This window comes from Oryx dammah, unplaced genomic scaffold (assembly GCF_014754425.2).
Source record: "Oryx dammah isolate SB20612 unplaced genomic scaffold, SCBI_Odam_1.1 HiC_scaffold_2, whole genome shotgun sequence".
In the NCBI taxonomy this organism is placed as follows: domain Eukaryota; kingdom Metazoa; phylum Chordata; class Mammalia; order Artiodactyla; family Bovidae; genus Oryx; species Oryx dammah.
The window spans coordinates 2,867,935-2,889,905 of record NW_024070186.1 but is presented as its reverse complement, the minus strand read 5'-3'; the positions used below and the strand labels follow the sequence as shown (position 1 = coordinate 2,889,905).

The following is a 21,971-nucleotide window of genomic DNA, read 5'->3' as shown; positions in this document are numbered from 1 at the left end:
CTTCTATCTAAATATACATACATATTCCTAGTTTAAGCCTTTATATGTATCTAATAAAATTTTATTCTAAAGAAATCAGAACCACAGTGACAAGCTTTCTAACTTGTACGAAAATTACGTGCAGTCGAATTTCAGTTCAGCCTCATTTCTTCACAGGCCTTTGGAAATATGATAGGTCATCTACAGCTAAATAGAAACAAGCTGCCTCCCATTTACAATTATACTTGTACAAGAAAACAAAAGTTTAATACACTTTATGTCACCATGAAGGAAACATTAAAGATACTGCTAATTTTCACAAAAACTGATCAATATTCTCTCAAAGTAGCAACCATCTGATTTAAAGAATTACTGGCTTGTTATCTTAAACAAGAAATCATATTCAACTTATATTGATGTTTTCTATTTGAAGCGTGTCATGCAATATTGTAATTTATCTCATAAATCTACTAGAGTGTGATCAAATCCTATCAACTCTGATTGGCATAAATTTGAAACAATGAAGCAATCACATCTGTTAAGCAGTTCTAGTTTGCTAGACAACATTTTAAAAGTTTATACAATAACACAGTTACATTTTTTCTCGAAAGACTTTCCTGTACCTCACTTGAGCTTTTCCATAAAGTTTTGTTTGTGTACTAGGTTCAGTGGGATTCAGACAAAAGATAAGAAACAGAGACAGAGGAAGTGTGAGAGATTAAATGACAGAAATGGTTGAAGTATGAACTTCAAACACTCTAAAAATATTGTAACAAAACTCCAAATGAATTACAAGGCACCAAGACAGAAGAAAATAAATTCATTTGAATAAAAAAATATATAATCTAACTTTTTCCTGAGACTACTGAAAATATATGAATGTTGAATTAATTAAAAATGCATGGACATGACACAGAATTCAAACCACACTTACGGACTGAAACACTACCGTGCAACAAAATCTACCACCAACTTCCTTGCTGCGAAATCCCTCATTTTTGAAACTTAAATGATTTTTATGAAAACGTTATACTAGTATGTATGTAAGTTAGCAGGTGAAAAATACAATATCCCCAAAGTACCTCTAGGTAATTTTTTAAATGCTTCTAATTAGCAAGTGAACTCAAGGATAAAAATGACTAGAGCCTAAAGATATATGGGGTAAATGGGCTAAAATGAGAAAGAAATATTAAAAATAAAATTTAGGACACTGTTAAGTAACTTCAAGTTATTGATCCTTATTGATTTATATCATCACGACTAAGATACAGCTTAAGCGTATGTGAATATTCTACTAATGATGGTGAAATTATTATTATAGACTAAGCTCCACCTGGGCCGTTCACTGGCCATTACTCACAGGCAGTGCGGAGACAAGTCTGCTCCTGCTGAACTCTGTCCTGGCGGGCCCTGCCCTGCACACACCTTCCCTCAGAAGCTACACCTCCTCAGCTTCCCTTCATGCCAATCACACATGCTCCGTACATATTTGCTGATGGACTTATCTCAACAATTTCATTCTCTACCATTAAAACTAAAATAAATAAAACAAAACAATATGATTGAAGGAAAACTTCGCAGAAAGACACAGCAGATAATTCTGCTGGTGAAACTGGACCCCAAGACAGTGACAGTTTCTTGACGGAATCTTCTGCTAATTCAGATGTTTCCCTTTTGTCTGTGGATATGGCAGGTTTTCACAAAAAAAGTACATCCTGTTTTCTTAGAATTTTCACTTGGAATTACTAGAATGCTTGCTGGCAACCCACTTCAGTACTCTTGCCTGGAGAATCCCATGGAGGGAGGAGCCTGGTAGGCTACAGTTCATGGGGTCGCAAAGAGTCGGACACAACTGAGCGACTTCACTTTTGCTAACCAAAGATGGCAAAACTTTTTTCTCCATTCTCATTTCTATGATTTTGTCATATTACCTTTAATACATAAAACTATCCACTAGTCATCCATTTTTTAGTATCTTAAAGCTTAATTTTTAATTAAATGCATAAAGAAATCAAAATTCTCATGACCACGCTAATTTAGCTTCAGTATAAAAACATTTTTGATTAGGAAACTAACAATACTAATATTTTACATTTAAAAAGGTAAATTTCCATTAAGTTTTCTTTTCAGTATATCTTCTGAAAAAACGGTACTGTTGCTATCTATCATCAATTTCATTTCTGTATTTTATGTTTTCATTCAAGGAGCACAACGCTTTTGCACACAAAAACTGGTAAAAATAAGACAATTCCTGTATTTATTACAAAGATAAGCAATGAATTAATTATTACAATATGGTATAAGTGTTTTCCAAAGGTTTGCAAGTGAGGAGACATCACTGAGAAATAAGGGGAAGCTTTCAAGAGCTATGTATTGCAGGCTGAGTTAGCCACGAAAGCAGTAAGGCGTGAACAGCATATAGAAAGATTGACTTAACAAAGATTAACCACATGGGCTTATTTTCTTCCTCCTCCCCAGACACAAAAGAGATCTTATTTTTAGAAAATCAGTAACTTTTCAAAGTAAGTATCTCATAAGAGAACTTACAAAAGATACTGAGGAAAAGGTGAACCCTTTTGCCCACAGCTCAGGAACATTCAACCCCACACACCCCACATCTACTACCCTGGAGCTGAATCTCCAAATACAAGAAATGGAAAAAGAAAATCAACTCTAAAAAATGGGGGAGGGGGAAGGGGGTGAAAATCATTTCAGTTCAGTCATTCAGTCATGTCCGACTCTTTGCAAACCCATGGACTGCAGCACACCAGGCCTCCCTGTCCATCACCAACTCCCAGAGTTCACTCAGACTCATCTCCATTGAGTCAGTGATGTCATCCAACCATCATATCCTCTGTCGCTCCCTTCTCCTCCTACCTTCAATCTTTCCCAGGATCAGGGTCTTTTCAAAGGAGTCAGCTCTTCGCATGAGGTGGCCAAAGTATGACAGCTTCAGCTTTAACATCAGTCCTTCCAATTAACACCCAGGACTGATCTCCTTTAGGATGGACTGGTTGGATCTCCTTCCAGTCCAAGGGACTCTCCAGAGTCTTCTCCAACACCACACTTCAAAAGCATCAGTTCTTTGGCGTTCAGCTTTCTTTATGGTCCAGCTCTCACACCCATACATGCCTATTGGATATGACTATACAGATGTTTCTTTCACAAAGTAATGTCTCTGCTTTTTAATATGCTGTCTAAGTTGGTCATAGCTTTTCTTCCAAGGAGGAAGCGTCTTTTAATTTTGTGGCTGCAGTCACCATCTGCAGTGATTTTGGAGCCCAAAAAAATAAAGTCTGTCACTGCTTCCATTTCTGCCCCATCTGTTTGCCATGAAGTGATGACATCAGATGCCATGATCTTAGTTTTTTGAATGATGAGTTTTAAGCCAACTCTTTTCACTCTCCTCTTTCACCTTCAAGAGGCTCTTTAGTTCCTATTTGCCTTCTGCCATAAGGGTTGTGTCATCTGCACATCTAAGGTTACTGATATTTTTCCAAGCATTCTTGATTCCAGCTTGTGCTTCATCCAGCCTGGCATTTCACATGATGTATTCTGCCTAGAAGTTAAATAAGCAGGGTGACAATATACAGCCTTGACATACTCCTTTCCCAATTTGGAACCAGTCCGTTGTTTCATGTCCAATTCTAACCGTTGCTTCTTGACCTGCATACAGGTTTCTCAGGAGGCAGGTACGGTGGTCTGCTGTTGCCATCTCTTGAAGAATTTCCCACAGTTTGTTGTGATCCACACAGGCAAAAGCTTTAGTGTAGTCAATGAAGCAGAAGTAGACATTTTTCTGGAATTCTCTTGCTTTTTCTATTAACCAAAGAATGTAGGCAATGCTCTCTGGTTCTTCTGCCTTTTCTTAATTCAGCTTGTACATCTGGAATTTCTCAGTTCACGTACTGTTGAAGCCTAGCTTGAAGGATTTTGAGCATTACTTTGGTAGCGTGTGAGAAGAGTCCAATTGTGCGGTAGTCTGAGCATTCTTTGGCATTGCCTTTCTACACGATTGGAATGAAAACTGGCCATTTCCAGTCCAGTGGCCACTGCTGAGTTTTCCAAATTTTCTGGCATTATTGAGTGCAGCACTTTCACAGCATCATCTTTCAGGATTTGAAATAGCTCAGCTGGAATTTCATCACCTCCACTAGCTTTGTTCATAGTGATGCTTCCTAAGGCCCACTTGACATCACACTCCAGGATGTCTGGCTCTAGATGAGTGATCACAGCATTGTGGTTATCCAGGTCATTAAGATTTTTTATGTATAGTTCTTCTGTGTATTCTTGCCACCTCTTCTTAATCTCTTCTGCTTCTGCTAGGTCCATACCACTCCGTCTTTTACTGAGCCCATCTTTGCATGAAAGTTCCCTTGGTACTATATACCTACTACACTTCAATTTTAAAAGATTAAAAGCAGCAAGTATTCCTTGACCAAAGATGCCACAGAGACTGGAGGGAATTCCCATGACAAAGATTTAGTCTGCAGGTTAACAATCTCTACACTGGACCAGTATCAAGAGACTGCTGCACATTTATCTCTCAAGTTATGCTCATATGCACTGTCAACAGTTATCACTTTGAAGATAAGTAAAATCATTTATCTAAACAAAAACACAGGTACACACACATTTTTACCCGAGATATGGTTTAACTGTATTATTTCATAATTTGGTTTCACTTAAAAAGCCAACAGAATGAGTGTATAGTTTCTATTAAGCAAGGAAATGATTTTGAGATATTAGCAACTGCTCAAAATGTCTGTCAATGATTATATCAGTTATCTATTTCAGAGTCACACCACTCCGCCATAATTGGTTGGTTATCATTAGTTATTTTTCAGATTTTAAGTGAAAAAGTAAGCTCATTCTATTTGGGTGCTTTGTAGACAGTATCTCATTTTTCAATCCCATTATTATGGGTATTTTATATGCAGCTAATTTTCACTTACAAATTATCAAAGAAATCAGAGTAAGCCCCTATATTTCTAACTAGACAAGTGTTTTTGCTAAAATATTTTTCTGTGAATTGTTGGCTTTGACATTTTTTTCATCCATATAAGAAGCTGCAATCTAATCTGGAAGTATCATTTCAGCTTAAGAGTTAGAAGAACTGTAAAGAATAAGTGCCCATTTCCAAAACAACGGTTCTCAGTCCCACACATCCAATGCCCCTTTCATTCCCTGAACTAACCTGAACTGAAATTCAGAGTTAATAAAATCTAACTACATACAGAATATTTTTCAAAAAATCAGTACTAATTCCTAACCACAACAAATGCTTAGGCATAACTATTCAAGAGGGAATAAAGCAGTCACATATTTGTACCTATATATAATAAGTTCAAATCAAAAAGGAAAAAGATTACAAGTTATTCTCTATAAGAAGTACCAAAAAAGAAAAGAGGAGAGGTATAGGAGAATCCTAGAATAAAAATTAGTACTACAATAAGTGATTATAAACAAAAATTAAATTGAAGGTGATAAGACAGAAATAAGCTTTAATGAAATAATGATTGAAATGTCAAGATAAATTATATACTGTTAAAAGGAGAAAACTACGAAATGTGTTATTAGTGGAACTGACCTGGGTTTTATTTTTAAGCAGAGTGTCAAAATAATTATTAATATCTATGCTAAGGTTGTTACACTACAGTTACAACTTACCCCAGAAAACCTACACTCTCCTAAGTTATTAAGTCTCCAGTAGTTAAAAATACTGCAACAGACTATATACTTCCAAAATATAGAACAACCAGTGGAGTAAGTAAAGAAATATAAAAAGTTACATAAAAGTTGCTTATTGGAGTTGGTACCAAAGTAACACTGGTACAACACAAACATACACCATAACGATAAAGAATTTTAAAATACATGTTTAACAATGTATTCACCATTGTAAAAACAGAACTTTAACACCTAGGATGGCAATCATGAAATAGCTTTAAACATTCCTTATCAACCAATAAAATTCAATTCATTTAGATGCAAACAATTTTAAATTTAGTTTGTTTTTAAAAGAGTCTTAAATACTCTCTATCACATATCTGCAATCAGAGCTTCCAGGAAACTGCATTGCTGAACTGAAAACTTTTCGACTAGAATATCTAGTTAGAAATGCTATAAATCAGCAAGTGGAAAGAATGTGTGAAGTAAGTACAATTTTGAGAGAACTTCTTCACTCTACTTAAGGTTCCTGATTCCCAACCATTAAATGTCAGAAGCATTCCCACAATTTTTGTGACAAGTGACAGCTCTCCTCAACTGCCCAAATTCTCATCAGCCTACACCATGCTTGCTTGGAAATCATACTTTAACAGTCTTATAGCAAAAAGAATGCTACAGTGGGCAACAATATCAAAAAATGTGCTTCAAACACAGAAGGAAACACTTTTATCAACTAAAAATTATAACTTGTCGATTTTATCGTCTTCCAAACATTCTTTCTTCAGCCTATATTTTTTGATATGGTATACTGAGGCTAACTTAAAGAGATCTGTTATCCACTCTAGGACACATGCATATTCTATTTATATAAGGTTTTTAATAGAAAGCTTTCCTATATAATGGCCTTATCAGTATTTCAACTTCTACTTAGCTAAATTAAGGTCAAAAGTAGAATCTGGTCACTGGATTGTGCATGCACAGACACGCGATGCTTCTACAGTTTCATGTGTGTGCTTTCATTCTGCTTCTGTGGTTGCAGTCTTGTCTGGTGTTTAGCGTTTCACTCAACAGCATCAATACTAAGGCAATGCATCAGTCAGAACAGGATGCAGTCTTATTAAAGACTGCTATGCGTCAACACTATCTAGTGCCCTAAAAAGAAACCCCTGGAAGACAAGAGGCCCCTTTTACCCTGCAAACTCTAAATTTAATAAGGTTCTGTTTAATTAGTGCAGAATTCAAATACATTGTATTCATGCCAAATTTTGCAACCACATGGGAGGTAGGGGAAAGATACTTCAAACACTTCCATGGGAACAACCTTAGGTTGCTGTCTTAAAATATCAGTGCAGGACCCAAACTCCTCCACATGCTCCACAAAATGGATGAGGTGTGAAAGAAATTCTGTGTTTAACATGACCTTTGGCTGTACTTTCACTTGTTATAAAGGAGCTATTCTCAGAGCCAACACATAGGCTATGTTATTACTCGTATAGTTACAGTACTATTTTACCAAGTGCTTCATACTGTGACAAACCTCAAACAGAACATACGGAAGCGTGCACCTTTGTTACAAGGCATGATAGGCTTTTCTGAACAACAAGAGTGATGAATGCGTGGGTGAGAACTACTGTATGAGCAGCTTTTCTTTTCAATATACATTCAGATACAAATACGCTAGTGTGGTTACCCAGGGTCAACTGAACAAGTCATTTATACTCTAAATGACAAAAAAAACCCTAGAAATCTAAGGTTAATATCTAGTAATGACTTTATTAAACACATGTCAAGAGGGAATTAAAAAGAAAACTATATAAAAACTAAACAGTTTCAGCAACTCTCTTCTACAGACCCTCATATCCCCACAGACTCTCACCAAGGAACACAGTTGTTTTCAGAAATCCATCACTTTGACAAAACAGCCAACTTATCAATATAAATGACATGCAACATATTTTAAGGGAAAAAAAGACTACTGGATCATATAATAAAAAGATTATAAATTCTGAAGGTCTAACAAATCGAAACAGTTTTCCATACCATGCCAAATTTCTCAGAAGGTTTATAAAGCTGGAACAAGTACTCAAAGTCCTGTGATGGGGCTTCCCTGGCAGCTCCGTGGTGAAGAGTCCACCTGCCAATACAGGAGACGCTAGTTTGGTTCCTGGTCCAGGAAGATCCCACATAAGCCTGTGAGTCACGCCTCCTGGCTGGTGCTCTAGAGCTCAGGCCACAGCCACCGAGTCCACAGCCTCAGCTACAGAAGGCCACGCGCTCCAGAGTCTGCTCTGCAGGCAGAGAAGCCACGGGAGCGGGAAGCTTGGGCAGCAACTGGAGAGCAGTCCCCACTCGCCACAACCAGAGGGGAAAAGCAGCCCACAAAGCAACGAGGACCCAGCACAGCCAACAGTAAAGAAACAAAATTACGCCTTAAAAATCCCGCAAGGTATGCTACGAAGAAAACCTTTAGAGCTACTATCTATTCTACTATGACCATGTTTTCCATACTCATCTTTCTGTTCCCAACAGCAATACCTCTTTACTTTCACCTTTTAGGTTTTTTATTTCATTTCATTGGCTCCAAAAGCTATAAAACATCAGGATCACATTTTATAAAAGTCATAAACACAAACTGCCTAAGTTGGTTAACAAAAACACATAAATACTGGCCATAATAGAAGTGTGTTTTATCACAAAATATTTTTTTAAATATTACACATGAATTAAGACTTCTCTTAAATATCCATTATCAATACTACAACTACTCAATAAGAATCTGAGATGTTACTAGGGTGACCACAGGTCTCAACTCACCCAGGATGGTACCAGTTTACACCTACTGTTCTGGCATTCATACAACTGCAGTTATTTATGGTACTCACACTGTCACCCAAGATTTGACTTAACAGAGCCCTGAATATGGCCGGAAATGGCCGTGGGCTTAAGAGTCAAAAGAAGTAGTCTGAGCATTAGATATCCAGCAGGCAAACATTCAGTCTCCCTGAGGTACAAATTAGTCTTCAGTATTTATGGATACAGGATTGTAAGAAAAATCAAATCAGAAAATTCAAGAAGCTCCAGTACTACCTACTGGTTTAAAAAAGATGACCAAATGTAATACAAAGTGAAGACAGCTGGCAAGAGAAGCCTATCAGAGACATAACCACAGCCTCTAAAACAACAAACAGAAGCAACTCAAGTGAAAACTACACTATACCAACCACACATTCGGAACTGTAATGGGCTAAGAAGGGCCCTGGGAACCAGACTAAATTAGTACCAGTTTCAGCGCCATTATTTACTGTCAGCTGTGTGGCGATGAGCAAGTTCCTAACTCTGTTTCCTCATCCAAAATGAGAATGATAACCATACTTTCCTCACTTGGAAGAGTAACAAATAATCCATGTAAAGACAGGAGCACTGCAACCAGCACGGTGCCCGCACGAAGTACGTGCTCAATAAATGCCGGCTATCACCATGGCAGGCTCCCCTGCAGCCTCCTCTCAAAAACTAGTCCTCCGAGAGTATTCAGGAGGCAATGTCACACACCTGTGCATGGGTGTGCACACACGTGTATCTGAAACTTTTGATTAACATCACTTGGATGGCACAGCTCGTGTTCACAGATACATGGTACAGTGTGGAATATCACACTAGCATTGGAGATCTTACTCAACCCTGGAGAAGGCTGCTTTTGTCTCTGAAAGAAGTCAGAGACAGTGGCATCTTGAAGCACATTTTAAAATAAAATTCCATATCTAACAATATCTGTAGTTGTTCATCTCCAGAACAGAAGAGTCAAAGATATGTATAATACACATATTTTAAATTCACAAATATAAAATCAAAGGAAGACACTCCCTTTAAGGCAAGCATATGAAGGCACTAAAGCAATATCCCAATTAAATATTCATATAGTCAGTATTTCAAAATGAGAATTCTGGGTTTACATATGCACATTTTACAATTCTATAGTGAAACCTTTCTACAGAGGTCATTCTCCCCATATTTCACAGCATATATTTCAAAATGTACAATGCTGCATCCCTCTGAAGTGTTAAAACTGTGAAGTACACAGTAACTCACTGCAGGCAAACCCAGGAGGAAGACCATGCTGTGCACGTGATACCCTTAACCCAGACAACTGCTTTAACCTCCTGATTAAACCCATTCAAAAAGAGAACACATATAACGTGTTCCATCTTATGATTATGAAACAGCATCAGAACTAAGAAGAAATATTTCATTTGGTGAAAAATAGAAACTTTACATGAGTATCACTAGGTAAAGTCAGAGAAACTATAGCTTACATTTATAAAGACCTCTGTCCATTTTTAGCTCATTAAAATAAAGGGATTTAAAACTTTCCACAAGGAATATGGTATAAAATAAATGTCATGAAAAATGATATAAAAATCCATATAAACATTATGCTGCTTTCCAAATACACATATAACAGGAATTTTTTTAAAAAAAACAAACCCTACATCAGTCAACTTTATATCTTAGGGATCCAAATCTAAGTTGGATATCATTTCTCTGAACTTTCCTAAAAACATTCCAGTAGTAAAACAGCTTTGCCATTAAACTCCATTATCTGTTCTAAATCAACCGACCTGCTCTTTAGAGCTACCAAGGATAATGAAGACTGAAGTTCACATGTTCTGTCTCAGTTTACGGACTATAGGCTATATCATTAATCTGTAAATGACTCTACAATGAGTATCCACATAACAAATATTCTATCAGCAGTAACCCTAAACAGGTAAATTTAGAGCTAAACAAAGCATAACCAAACTTTTATTAACTACTATAAATTACTTTAAAAAAAAATCCCTGGGCATTGCAATGAATATACTTTTGCCTTAGAGCTAATACTTTAATTTTAAAGAACCACAAAGAAAAAAATCAAAACTAGTCAGTAACAATGCAGCGTCTAAAAGCAATAAACTCAAAATTAAGTTATAAATAATTTAAAGCATGTCATGAAGATGTATTAATAATTCATCAGATAAATAATTTACTAAATAATCAAATAAATAAATAATGAAATACATAAATAAATCAGCAAATAAATAATTCTGCAAAATAACCTAAACAATAAGTCACCCAAACAAATCACAAACCTACAAAACTACAATGATTCTTTGGATTCTGATAGTTTTAAATAAGCAAATGTACATAAACTAGATCAATCCTTGTTGGAATTAGAAATATTTTTCAATGCTATTGGTAAAATCCTCATCTCAGTACATAAGAACACATTTTCAATTTTTAAAAGACTGCACAGGATTAGTTTTTATAAATTATTAACACAATTATAATATATCCTCTTCTACATTTTACATATAATATCTCTGCCTAACATATTTCCCCCAAACAACTGGATACTTAAAATATTCTTAATATACAGTTCTTTTTCAAAGCAATACTTACAGTACAATAGTGCTATGGTCTTTTTGATAGCTTTCCTATCTTCACCAAGTCTCTGGAAATTTTCTGCAGGGGTAGAAAAATAAGAATAACCTTAATTATTATAGATGGCATTTCATTCACTAGTGAACAATGCTTTATACTTCTACAAAGTAGCAGTGGGAAGTGGAGGTTAGTAGTTGCAAACTTTGTCAAGCCTTCAGAAGTCTGTAGTAGACTAAACACAAGCTGGCAGAGGCCAGCTTCCTCCACTGGAGCTGACACACAACCTGTTACAAGTGGCGGGACTGCAGACGTGAGGACAAAAACTTCCAAGACAAAGAGACTGTCTCACATCTAATGCTATCAACAATGGGAGAAGCTCATGGTCCTTGAAAGAACACATGAAGTCACTTAACTGTTCCGGTCTGAATGTGGTAACAACCTAATGAGAGCACCACTATCAGTCAAAACACAACTGACTGCATAAACCAGTCTTCATTTAATATTTCAGGTTTTTATCCACCCACAGTACTATGGGCTCTTGAAGTCCATCAACAGCAGATCCCAGGCTGTGATAGCCTTTCCCACAGAAATAAGAACTCTGTAATGAGCGTTTGACACTTTTAAGGAAATAAATCCAAACAGTGTAACACAACATCTGACAAGAAGGAAACTAAAAGTATTTTCTACAATTTACCTCAATGAGTTTTCCAATCAAGATAGGTAATATTTTTCTATTTCATAATCAGGGAAAATGAGACTCATATACTGCCTGTGATCCCCGGCTGGCAGGAAGAGTCTAACTGCCTACACAGCTTCACGTGAAGGGTCGGTGAACTACAGACTCCTTAAATTTGAGCCTACCCTTCAAAACATAGCGAATCCTAAAGCATTGTAAATTCATTAGAGCAATGGTTTTGCCTCCCAGAGGACATTTATTGGCATGTCCAATAAAAAGAATATTTATTGGCAATAAGCAGATAGAGATCAGGGATGCTGCTAAACGTCCTAAAATATAAAGGGTGGTCTCCTACAGCAAAGCATTATCTGGCCTAAAATATTAATAGTGATGAGGGCGGGAGACTCTAGCATAGAGTAAAATGTCCATAAGCACCGTGCCATTTTCCTACATAATAAAATCACATTTTCTTCAGGGATGTAATCTTTTTTTATATGTATAACCTTGTATGTAGAGGATACCCTAGATAAAAATGCATATACTGTGGAGAATGTGTATATGGGAACTCTCTGTACTTGCTAATTCTTTCATAATATAAAACCTAAAATTTCTCAAACAAAAAAGTTTATTAACTTTTAAAAATGTGTATTCTTCAGTGCTTTCAGATCATAAGCTCCTTATTGCAAAATTCAGGCTTAAACTGAACTGGGGAAACCACTAGACCATTCATGTATGACCTAAATTAACTCCCACATGATTATACAGTGGAGGTGACGAAGAGATTCAAGGGAGCAGATCTGGTAGACATGTGCCTGAAGAACTACGGAGAGAGGACCATACCATTGTATAGGAGGGGACTGACCACAGCCACCCCCAAGGAAAAGCACTCAGAGAAGGAAGAACAACTGTCTAAGGAGCCTTTACAAATAGCTGAGAAAAGAAGCGAAGCGAAAGGCAGAAGAGAAAGGAAGAGATTTACCCAACTGAATGTAGAGCTCCACAGAATACCAAGAAGAGCTAAGAAAGCTTCTCACACGAACACCACAAAGAAATAGAGGGAAACAACAGAACGGGAAAGACGGGTGATCTCCTCAGAACTGGAGATACCAAGGGAACATTTCATGCAAAGATGGGCTCAGTGAAGGACGAAAAAGGGCAAGGACCTATCAGAAGCAGAAGAGACTAAGAAGAGGTGGCAAGACTACACGGAAGAACCTACAGAAAGGTCTCAAAGACCCAGATGACCAAGACGGTGTGTTGCTCACCTAATGCCAGGCATTCTGGAGTGTGAAATCAAGTGGGCCTTAGGAAGCATTATTATGAACAAAGCTAGTGGAGATGACAGAACTCCAGCTGAGCTATTGAAAATCCTAAAAGATGATGCTGTCAAAGTGCTGCACTCGATATGCCAGCACTTTGCTGAAAACTCGGCAAAGTGTCACAAGATGGGAAAAGGTCAGCTTTCATTCCAATCCCAAAGAAAGACAACGCCAAAGAATGCTCAAACTACCTTACAGTTGTGCACATTTCACTCGCTAGCAAGGTTATGCTCAAAATCCTTCAAGCAAGGCTTCGACAATACATGAACCAAGAACTTCCAGATGGGCAAGGTGGATTTAGAAAGGGCAGAGCAACCGGAAATCAAATTGCCAATCAACTAGGTCACAGAAAAGGCAAAGGAATTTATTTTTAAAAAAAAAAAAGGTGGGTGGGGGGAGAAATCTACTTCTGCTTGACTACGCTAAAGCCTTTGACTACATGGATCACAATAAACTGGGGAAAATTCTTAAAGAGATGGGTATACCAGACCACCCTACCTGCCTCCTGAGAACACTGTACAAGAGACAAGAAGCCACAGTTAGAATGAGACACAGAACAAGAGACGGGTTCAACACTGGGAAAGGAGTACGTCTAGGCTGTATACTGCCACACTGCTTATTTAACTCATATGCAAAGTACATCATGTGAAATGCTGGGCTGGATGAATCACAACATGGATTGTGACTGCTGGGAGAAATATCAACAACCTCAGATATGCAGATAATGCCATTCTAAAAAAGAAAGAGAAAAGGAACTAAAGAGCCTCTAGATGAAGGTGAAAAAGGAGAGTGAAAAAGGTGGCTTAAAACTCAACATTCAAAAAACTAAGATCAGGGCATCCAGTCCCATTACTTTATGGTAAACAGATGGGGAAAAAGTGGAAACAGTAGCAGAATTTATTTTCTTGGGCTCCAAAATCACTGTTGATTGTGACTGCAGCCACGAAATTAAAAGACGCTTACTCCTTGGAAGAAAAGCTGTGACAAAATTAGACAGCATATTAAAAAGCAGAGACATCACTTTGCCAACAAAGGGCCAACTAGTCAAAGATATGATTTTTCCAGTAGTCACGTACAGATGTGAGAGCTGGACCGTAAAGACAGCTGAGTGCCCAAGAACTGATGCTTCCAATCTGTGGTGCTGGAGAAGACTCAGACGGCAAGGAGATCAAACCAGTCAGTCCTAAAGGAAAGCAACCCTGAATATTCTTTGGAAGGACTAAAGCTGAAGCTCCAATACTTTGGCCACCTGATGAGAAGAGCTGACTGATTAGAAAAGACCCTGATGCTGGGAAAGACTGAGGGCAGGAGGAGAAGGGGACGACAGAGGATGAGAGGGCTGGATGGCATCACCGACTCAGCAGACTTGATCTGAGCAACCTGCAGGAGATGGTGAAGGACAGGGAAACCTGGTGTATTGCAAAGAGTTAGACACGACTTAGTGAGTGAACAACATATTCTTTCACTAAAGTTACGAATAACTGTCCTAGAATCCCCCCAAACACATCTAAAGTTATAGAAACAATTTAAATTTGTCAAAATTTTCCTAACAAAGTTAATGAGAGCATTAAAAGTCACAATTATGACCTAACTTTGTCTAAGTGACTAGCCAAGATATCTATAAGTATTACAAATTCATAGGGCTGTAGAATATTAATACACTATAATTAACTTAGTGATTTTGCCTAAAAGTCATATGTTTTCTGCAATATCTGTGATAATTATTAAAATCATTTGAGAACAAAATTCATTAATATATCATCAAAGAACTCCAGAAAACACGCATCAAGTAATTTTCCATCCAATACCAGTTAGCCTCTCTCCAACCACATGGCTTAGTGGTAGAGAATCTTCCTGACCGCGCAGGAGAGGCAGGAGATACAGGAGACACGAGCTCCGTCGCTGGGTCTGCAGGGTCCCCTGGAGGAAGAGCTGGCAACCCACACCAGTGCTCATGCCTGGAAAAGTCCATGGACCGAGGAGCTGTCAGGCTGCAGTGTGTGGGGTCGCAAAGAGTCAGACGCAACTGAGTGACTGAGCACGCACACACACCATCTCAGACAGAGCTGATACGATGCACGTTTCCTCATATTGGACCTATTGCATTACACATAGAGTATCAAACAATGGTATCCTTTATCAGCGAGGATTAGATTACATCCTTCCCTAGCCAAAATAAGTTTAATGATTATAATGAGTTAAATGAGAGGAAAAAAAACTGACGGAGAGAATTTCTCCCATGTAAACATCTTAAAGTGGACCATCAAAGGCTGATGTGGCAGCTCTAAGTATCAGGGGTCCAAATCCCTTCCCTCTTTTTGCTCTACCATTTACTGTCATAGTAAAGTCACCTTGTACTCTAAGAAGGCTACAGGGACTCCAGCTACCACCCCTATCTCGCAAGAAGCAGAAAGAAAGAAGGGGAAGAAAGGCCCACCCATTCTAACGGTCATATTTCACCATTTCAATGATCATATTTCAGCTCGTCAACTATAACCTAGCCCCTCTGCCCACATGCAACCACGTGAGGGCACAGGAAACCTTCCCCAAGTGTGGTGATCGACAGAACCGAGATTCCTGGGCTTCCCTGGTGGCCCAGTCAGCAAGAATCCACCTGCCAGTGAGCGGGAACAGGTTCCATTCTTGTCCAGGAAGATTCCAGATGCAGCAGGGCAGCTAAGCCCCATGTGCCACAACTACTGAGCCTGTGGTCTGAATCCTGCGAGAGGCAACTACTGAGCCCACGCATCCCAGAGCCTCTTTTCCACAAGAAACCACCACAGTGAGAAGCCCACACACCACCCACTAGAGAGGAGCCCCCACCTGCTGCAGTCAGAGAAAGCCTGCGGGCAGCAGCCACCACAGCCTAAAGAAACAGATAATTCTTTTAAGAACACTGCGATGTTTTTTATTAAGAAAGAAATTTTGCAGGGCAAATTATGAGAGGCAATTTAAGGTGGAGATAACACTTCAAGGAAAATGGGAGATACACTCAAATTTGTCATTTAGAGTGGTTCACAGCAAATACAAATATGTACACGTGTGTATGTGCGTATATATATTTATGAAAGAAAATCTAAATGTTTAACAATAGGCGAATGGTTAAATAGATTTGAGGATAATCTCAAAACAGAATGCTCTATAGATACCAAATACCACTTGAAACAATTTTATAGATACAGAGGAATGTTCACAATATTATATGAAAGAACAGGCTACCGAACAGTTCATATAGAACAGTCCCTACTTATAGAAACATACATACAAGCACAGAGCACGCACGCATGCTGCTGCTTCAGTAGTGACCAGCTCCTAGCCCACCAGGCCCCTCTGCACGTGGCGGGGCAAGAAGACTGGAGTGGGTTGGCCCTATCTTCCCAACCCAGGGGTTGAACCTGCATCTCTTATTTCTCCTGCATTGGCAGGCAGGTTCTTTACCAGTAGTGCCCCCTGGGAAGCTTTATACACAGAATATACTGATATATACACAGAGGCACATTTTGTATCTATGTACATATAGAGAGAGGTTTCCCTGATGGCTCAGCAGGTAAAGAATCCACCTGCAATGCAGGAGCCACGGGTTCAATCCCTGGGTTGGGAAGATCCCCTGGCGAAGGAGACAGCACTCACTCCATTATTCTTGCCTGGAAAAAACCATGGACAGAGGAACCTGCTGGGCTACAGACCAAAGGGTCACAAAGAACTGGACACAACTGAGCGACAAAGCACACAGAGAGACAGACAGAGACCATATAAAAAGCAAGAGAACAGAATTAAACGACAATAGTGGTTTAGGCTACGGGAAGCAATACGCTTTCATTTTCCCCGTACCTTTCATTGCTTTCTAATTTTCCTACAATGAACACACAATATGCCTATAATTTTGTTCATGAAGATTTTGGCCTAGATGAAGAAAACCACCTCAAAAAGGCAATTAGATTCAAGCTTTAAGTTGCTCCTTGGAATTTCATAACAACAAAAAGGGGAGGAGGGAAATCTATAGCTGTACTGTATTTTTCCCAACAGGAGCAAATACACGTTTCTCCTGAGTTGGTGGTAGGAAGCTAACTTCTTTACGCCCAGTTTGTTTTCAACTTACTAACACACACATATCACATTTGTCAGCTTTACACAACTCACTCCTAAGCAAATGCTATATCCATCACCCCTAAGAATCTATCCCACTATAGTGATTGCTTTGTTCACCTCATTCTATAGAACTAATCATTTGTACCTTCAGTTCAGTTCAGTTGCTCAGTCGTGTCCGACTCTGTGCGACCCCATGAATCACAGCACGCCAGGCCTCCCTGTCCATCACCAACTCCCGGAGTTCAGGCATCTACAAATCCCTCCACTTTTTACATTTCTATTTTTCTTAGTTCTACTCCACTCTATTATAAAATGGATCCATCTAACAGAAATTACATCTTTCTCATATATTTGTAACTATCTTGCATCGTCTTGAATGCAACCACTAATCTATGGGCCATCTCTATAATTCCATCATTTCAAAAATGTATATAAAACTATAAAACACTGGTGAAAGAAATCAAAGAGGACACTAATAGATGGAGAAATAAACCATGTTCATGGATCGGAAGATTCAATATACTGAAAATGAGTACACTACCCAACAATCTACAGATTCAATGCAATCCCTATCAAGCTACCAGCAGTATTTTTCACTAAGCTAGAACAAATAATTTCACAATCTGTATGGAAATACAAGAAACCTCGAATAGCCAAAGCAGTCTTGAGAAAGAAGAATGGAACTGGAGGAATCAACCTGCCTGACTTCAAGCTCTACTACAAAGCCACAGTCATCAAGACAGTATGGTACTGGCACAAAGACAGAAATATAGATCAATGGAACAAAATAGAAAGCCCAGAGATAAATCTACACATCTATGGACACCTTATCTTCGACAAAGGAGACAAGAATATACAATGGATTAAAGACAATCTCTTCAACAAGTGGTGCTGGGAAAACTGGTCAACCACTTGTAAAAGAATGAAACTAGAACACTTTTTAACACCATACACAAAAATAAACTCAAAATGGATTCAATAAATGCTGGAGAGGGTGTGGAAAAAAGGGAACCCTCTTACACTGTTGGTGGGAATGCAAACTAGTACAGCCACTATGGAGAACAGTGTGGAGATTCCTTAAAAAGCTGGAAATAGAACTGCCTTATGACCCAGCAATCCCACTGCTGGGCATACACACTGAGGAAACCAGAATTGAAAGAGACACGTGTACCCCAATGTTCATCGCAGCACTGTTTATAATAGCCAGGACATGGAAGCAACCTAGATGTCCATCAGCAGACGAATGGATAAGAAAGCTGTGGTACATATACACAATGGAGTATTACTCAGCCATTAAAAAGAATATGTTTGAATCAGTTCTAATGAGGTGGATGAAACTGGAGCCGATTATACAGAGTGAACTAAGCCAGAAAGAAAAACACCAATACAGTATACTAATGCACATATATGGAATTTAGAAAGATGGTAATGATAATCCTGTATGCGAGACAGCAAAAGAGACACAGATGTACAGAACAGACTTTTGGACTCTGTGGGAGAGGAAGAGGGTGGGATGATTTGGGAGAATGGCATCGAAACATGTATAATATCATATATCATATAGGAAACAAATTGCCAGTCTAGGTTCGATGCAGGATACAGGATGCTTGGGGCTGGTGCACTGGGATGACCCAGTGAGATGGCATGAGGAGGGGGATTCAGGACTGGGAACACGTGTACACCCGTGGCAGATTCATGCTGATGTGTGGCAAAACCAATACAGTACTGTAAAGTAAAATAAAGTAAAAAAAAAAAAAAAAAAGTTGAAGTAAAAGCACACACACAAAAAAGAATGTATTATCAATTCTCTTGACACTGTAACCTCAAAGTGGAACCTTCACAAAGGTTCTCAGACTAAATTCACACTACTTGCATAATCCAATAAATCTCATATGAAGACCTATTTAAAGGGATCTTAAATGGTCAGTATCCCTAGACAATGGGGAAAGCATAGGTAAATTCTCAAAGAAAGTAACTTCAATCCAAGCCTCAAAGAATCCAGTAACTTTCAAAAACACTCAATTTTTTAAAAAAATCACAAAATAAGACACTATGAATGAGGGCCAACATAAGAAATAGAATAATTACACTACACATATTTCAATTATTGGAAAGACTATACAATAAGGATGGTACAAGTAACAGAAACACTTATAATATGGATGTGAATTAAATAAAATCTCAAGAAATAAAAAACAGTGGTAAAATTTTCAACTGAGTGGAAAAGTTAAACAGTAGGAATCAATACAAACAAAAGAATTACTAGATGTAAAGACTTTTAAAACCTATCTAAAATGCAGTTCAGAAAGACAAAGAAAATAAGATATATAAGAGCAGAACAAAGAACAGAGTCAGGAGGTCTGACAAGACGCTTGAAACTACTGGTGATGAAGGGCCCTTTTCTAAACAGCCAGTCTACTGAGCAAAGCTTCTGTAACACACAGAAAATGTGAGTTTCTTTAAAAACCATATGCTTAGATGTCATGATAATATCAACCTGCTATTCAAAGCATCTATTTACACTGAATTTATCTTGATTCATTAAATACCAGTGATACCAGTTTGCAGACCACTGACCTTAGGTCGCCTTTGAGTAGCAACAATCTAAAATAAAATAAATCAAACACAGAAAAGAATATGAAAGACAAAAGAAAATATAGCTGCCATACAAAAAGATGATGAAAATTTTCAACACCAATTGAAGGTACAAATGGACAATCCACAATGCAAGAAAAAACAGGGAAGATACATGTAAATATGTGGGTAACTCCTGATCAGGATAGGGGCTACACCTAACATAAATCGCTGCAACACAATTCCAAACCAGCATTTCTATCCTTTTTTTAAAACTCTTAAGGCTCAGTCAAGCTCTAGATGTACTCTAAATACACAAAAAGAAAGACAAGTGGACATAGTAAACAAAGCTGTCAGAGATCAAGTCTCAAGATTCAGTGACTTCCTCTCAGTCCATACTGAGAGGAAACACTCTGTCCACACTTCTCAAACTGTGTTTACCTCATTAGAGTTAGTTCTAATGTGTAACTAACTGTATGAAAAAAAAAAATCCAAGCTTACATTAGCAGAGACTGAAAATGCTTTCAATTATATGGAAATGAACAGAATTCCAATTCCGTTAACTGTTCCTTTGAATGTGAGGTGAGCTTCAGCATACCTTACCTATTACATCCTCTAATCATAACAGGTTTTTTTTTTTTTAATCTCTAAATGCAGTTCATTTAAAACACCCTGCTCAAAAATCTACCACAAACCAAGTGTGAATTCATACCTCCATGGCAAAGCAGGAGCTACGGCATCACAGCTGCTGAGAAAGAGGCGTAACTAGGATCTCTATGAATCTTGGGTCACTTTCCAACTAGTTGACACACAGATCACTGAAGCACAATACACTTGAGGGTTTCACAGAACAAATATGATAACAGTGAAAGCTTGCCCAGTGAAAGACCATGGTGCACAGCATCAAAACCAGAAAGTGAACATAACAATATATACAAACAAAGATAACCAAAACCCAATCAAAGGCTGCTCCTTAGTATCATTCCCCATCACACGAAACTGGAAGGGCAATCATTGGGCACACACAGCTTATAAATGAAAGGAAGTGATGTATTGACCTGTTTGATTCAGTGTCACTAAATTCAAACAATTTAGCAAGATATTTAATGTAACTGCTTATTTGATCTGAGTAAGCTTTATTGACTATGTCAAAGCCTTTGACTGTGTGGATAACAAGAAACTGTGGAAAATTCTGAGAGATGGGAATACCAGACCACCTGACCTACCTCTTGAGAAACCTGTATGCAGGTCAGGAAGCAACAGTTAGAACTAGACATGGAACAACAGACTGGTTCCAAATAGGAAAAGGAGTATGTCAAGGCTGTATATTGTCACCCTGCTTATTGAACTTCTATGCAGAGTACACCATGAGGAACACTGGGCTGGAAGAAGCACAAGCTGGAATCAAGATTGCTGGGAGAAATATCAATAACCTCAGATATGCAGATGACACCACCCTTACGGCAGAAAGTGAAGAAGAACTAAAGAGCCTCTTGATAAAACTGAAAGAGGAGAGTAAAAAGGGTGGCTTAAACTCAACATTCAGAAAACAAAGATCATGGCATCTGGTCCCATCACTTCATGGGAAATAGATGGGGAAACAATAGAAACAGTGTCAGACTTTATTTTGGGGGGCTCCAAAATCACTGCACATGGTGACTGCAGCCATGAAATTAAAAGACGCTTACTCCTTGGAAGTAAAGTTATGACCATCCTAGATAGCATATTCAAAAGCAGACACATTACTTTGCCAAAAAAGGTCCATCTAGTCAAGGCTATGGTTTTTCCAGTAGTCATGTATGGATGTGAAAGTTGGACTGTGAAGAAAGCTGAGCGCCAAAGAACTGATGCTTTTGAACTGTGGTATTGGAGAAGACTCTTGAGAGTCCCTTCGACTGCAAGGAGATCCAACCAGTCCATTCTAAAGGAGATCAGTCCTGGGTGTGCATTGGAAGGGCTGAAGCTGAAACTCCAATACTTTGGCCACCTCATGCAAAGAGTTGACTCACTGGAAAAGACTCTGATGCTGGGAGGGATTAGGGGCAGGAGGAGAAGGGGAAGACAGAGGATGAGATGGCTGGATGGCATCAACGACTTGATGGACATGATTTTGGGTGAACTCCGGGTGTTGGTGATGGACAGGGAGGCTTGGCGTGCTGCAATTCATGGGGTCACAAAGAGTCGGACACGACTAAGCAACTGAACTGAACTGAAGATTCATATGGTGCTACCTCTGAGGTTATGGG

At 38.5% G+C, this 21,971-nt stretch overlaps 1 protein-coding gene across 4 annotated transcripts in view; it reads right to left on the bottom strand.

Annotated features, from left to right (window-relative positions):
* Positions 1 to 21,971, bottom strand: part of TBC1D5 (TBC1 domain family member 5) — a 585,769-nt gene that overhangs the window by 502,286 nt on the left and 61,512 nt on the right. For all 4 annotated transcript variants that reach the window (XM_040263533.1, XM_040263505.1, XM_040263514.1 and 1 more), the window contains exon 2: positions 11,086 to 11,148. The gene's annotated coding sequence lies outside the window, so the exon portion shown is untranslated. The remainder of the gene's footprint in view (positions 1 to 11,085; positions 11,149 to 21,971) is intronic.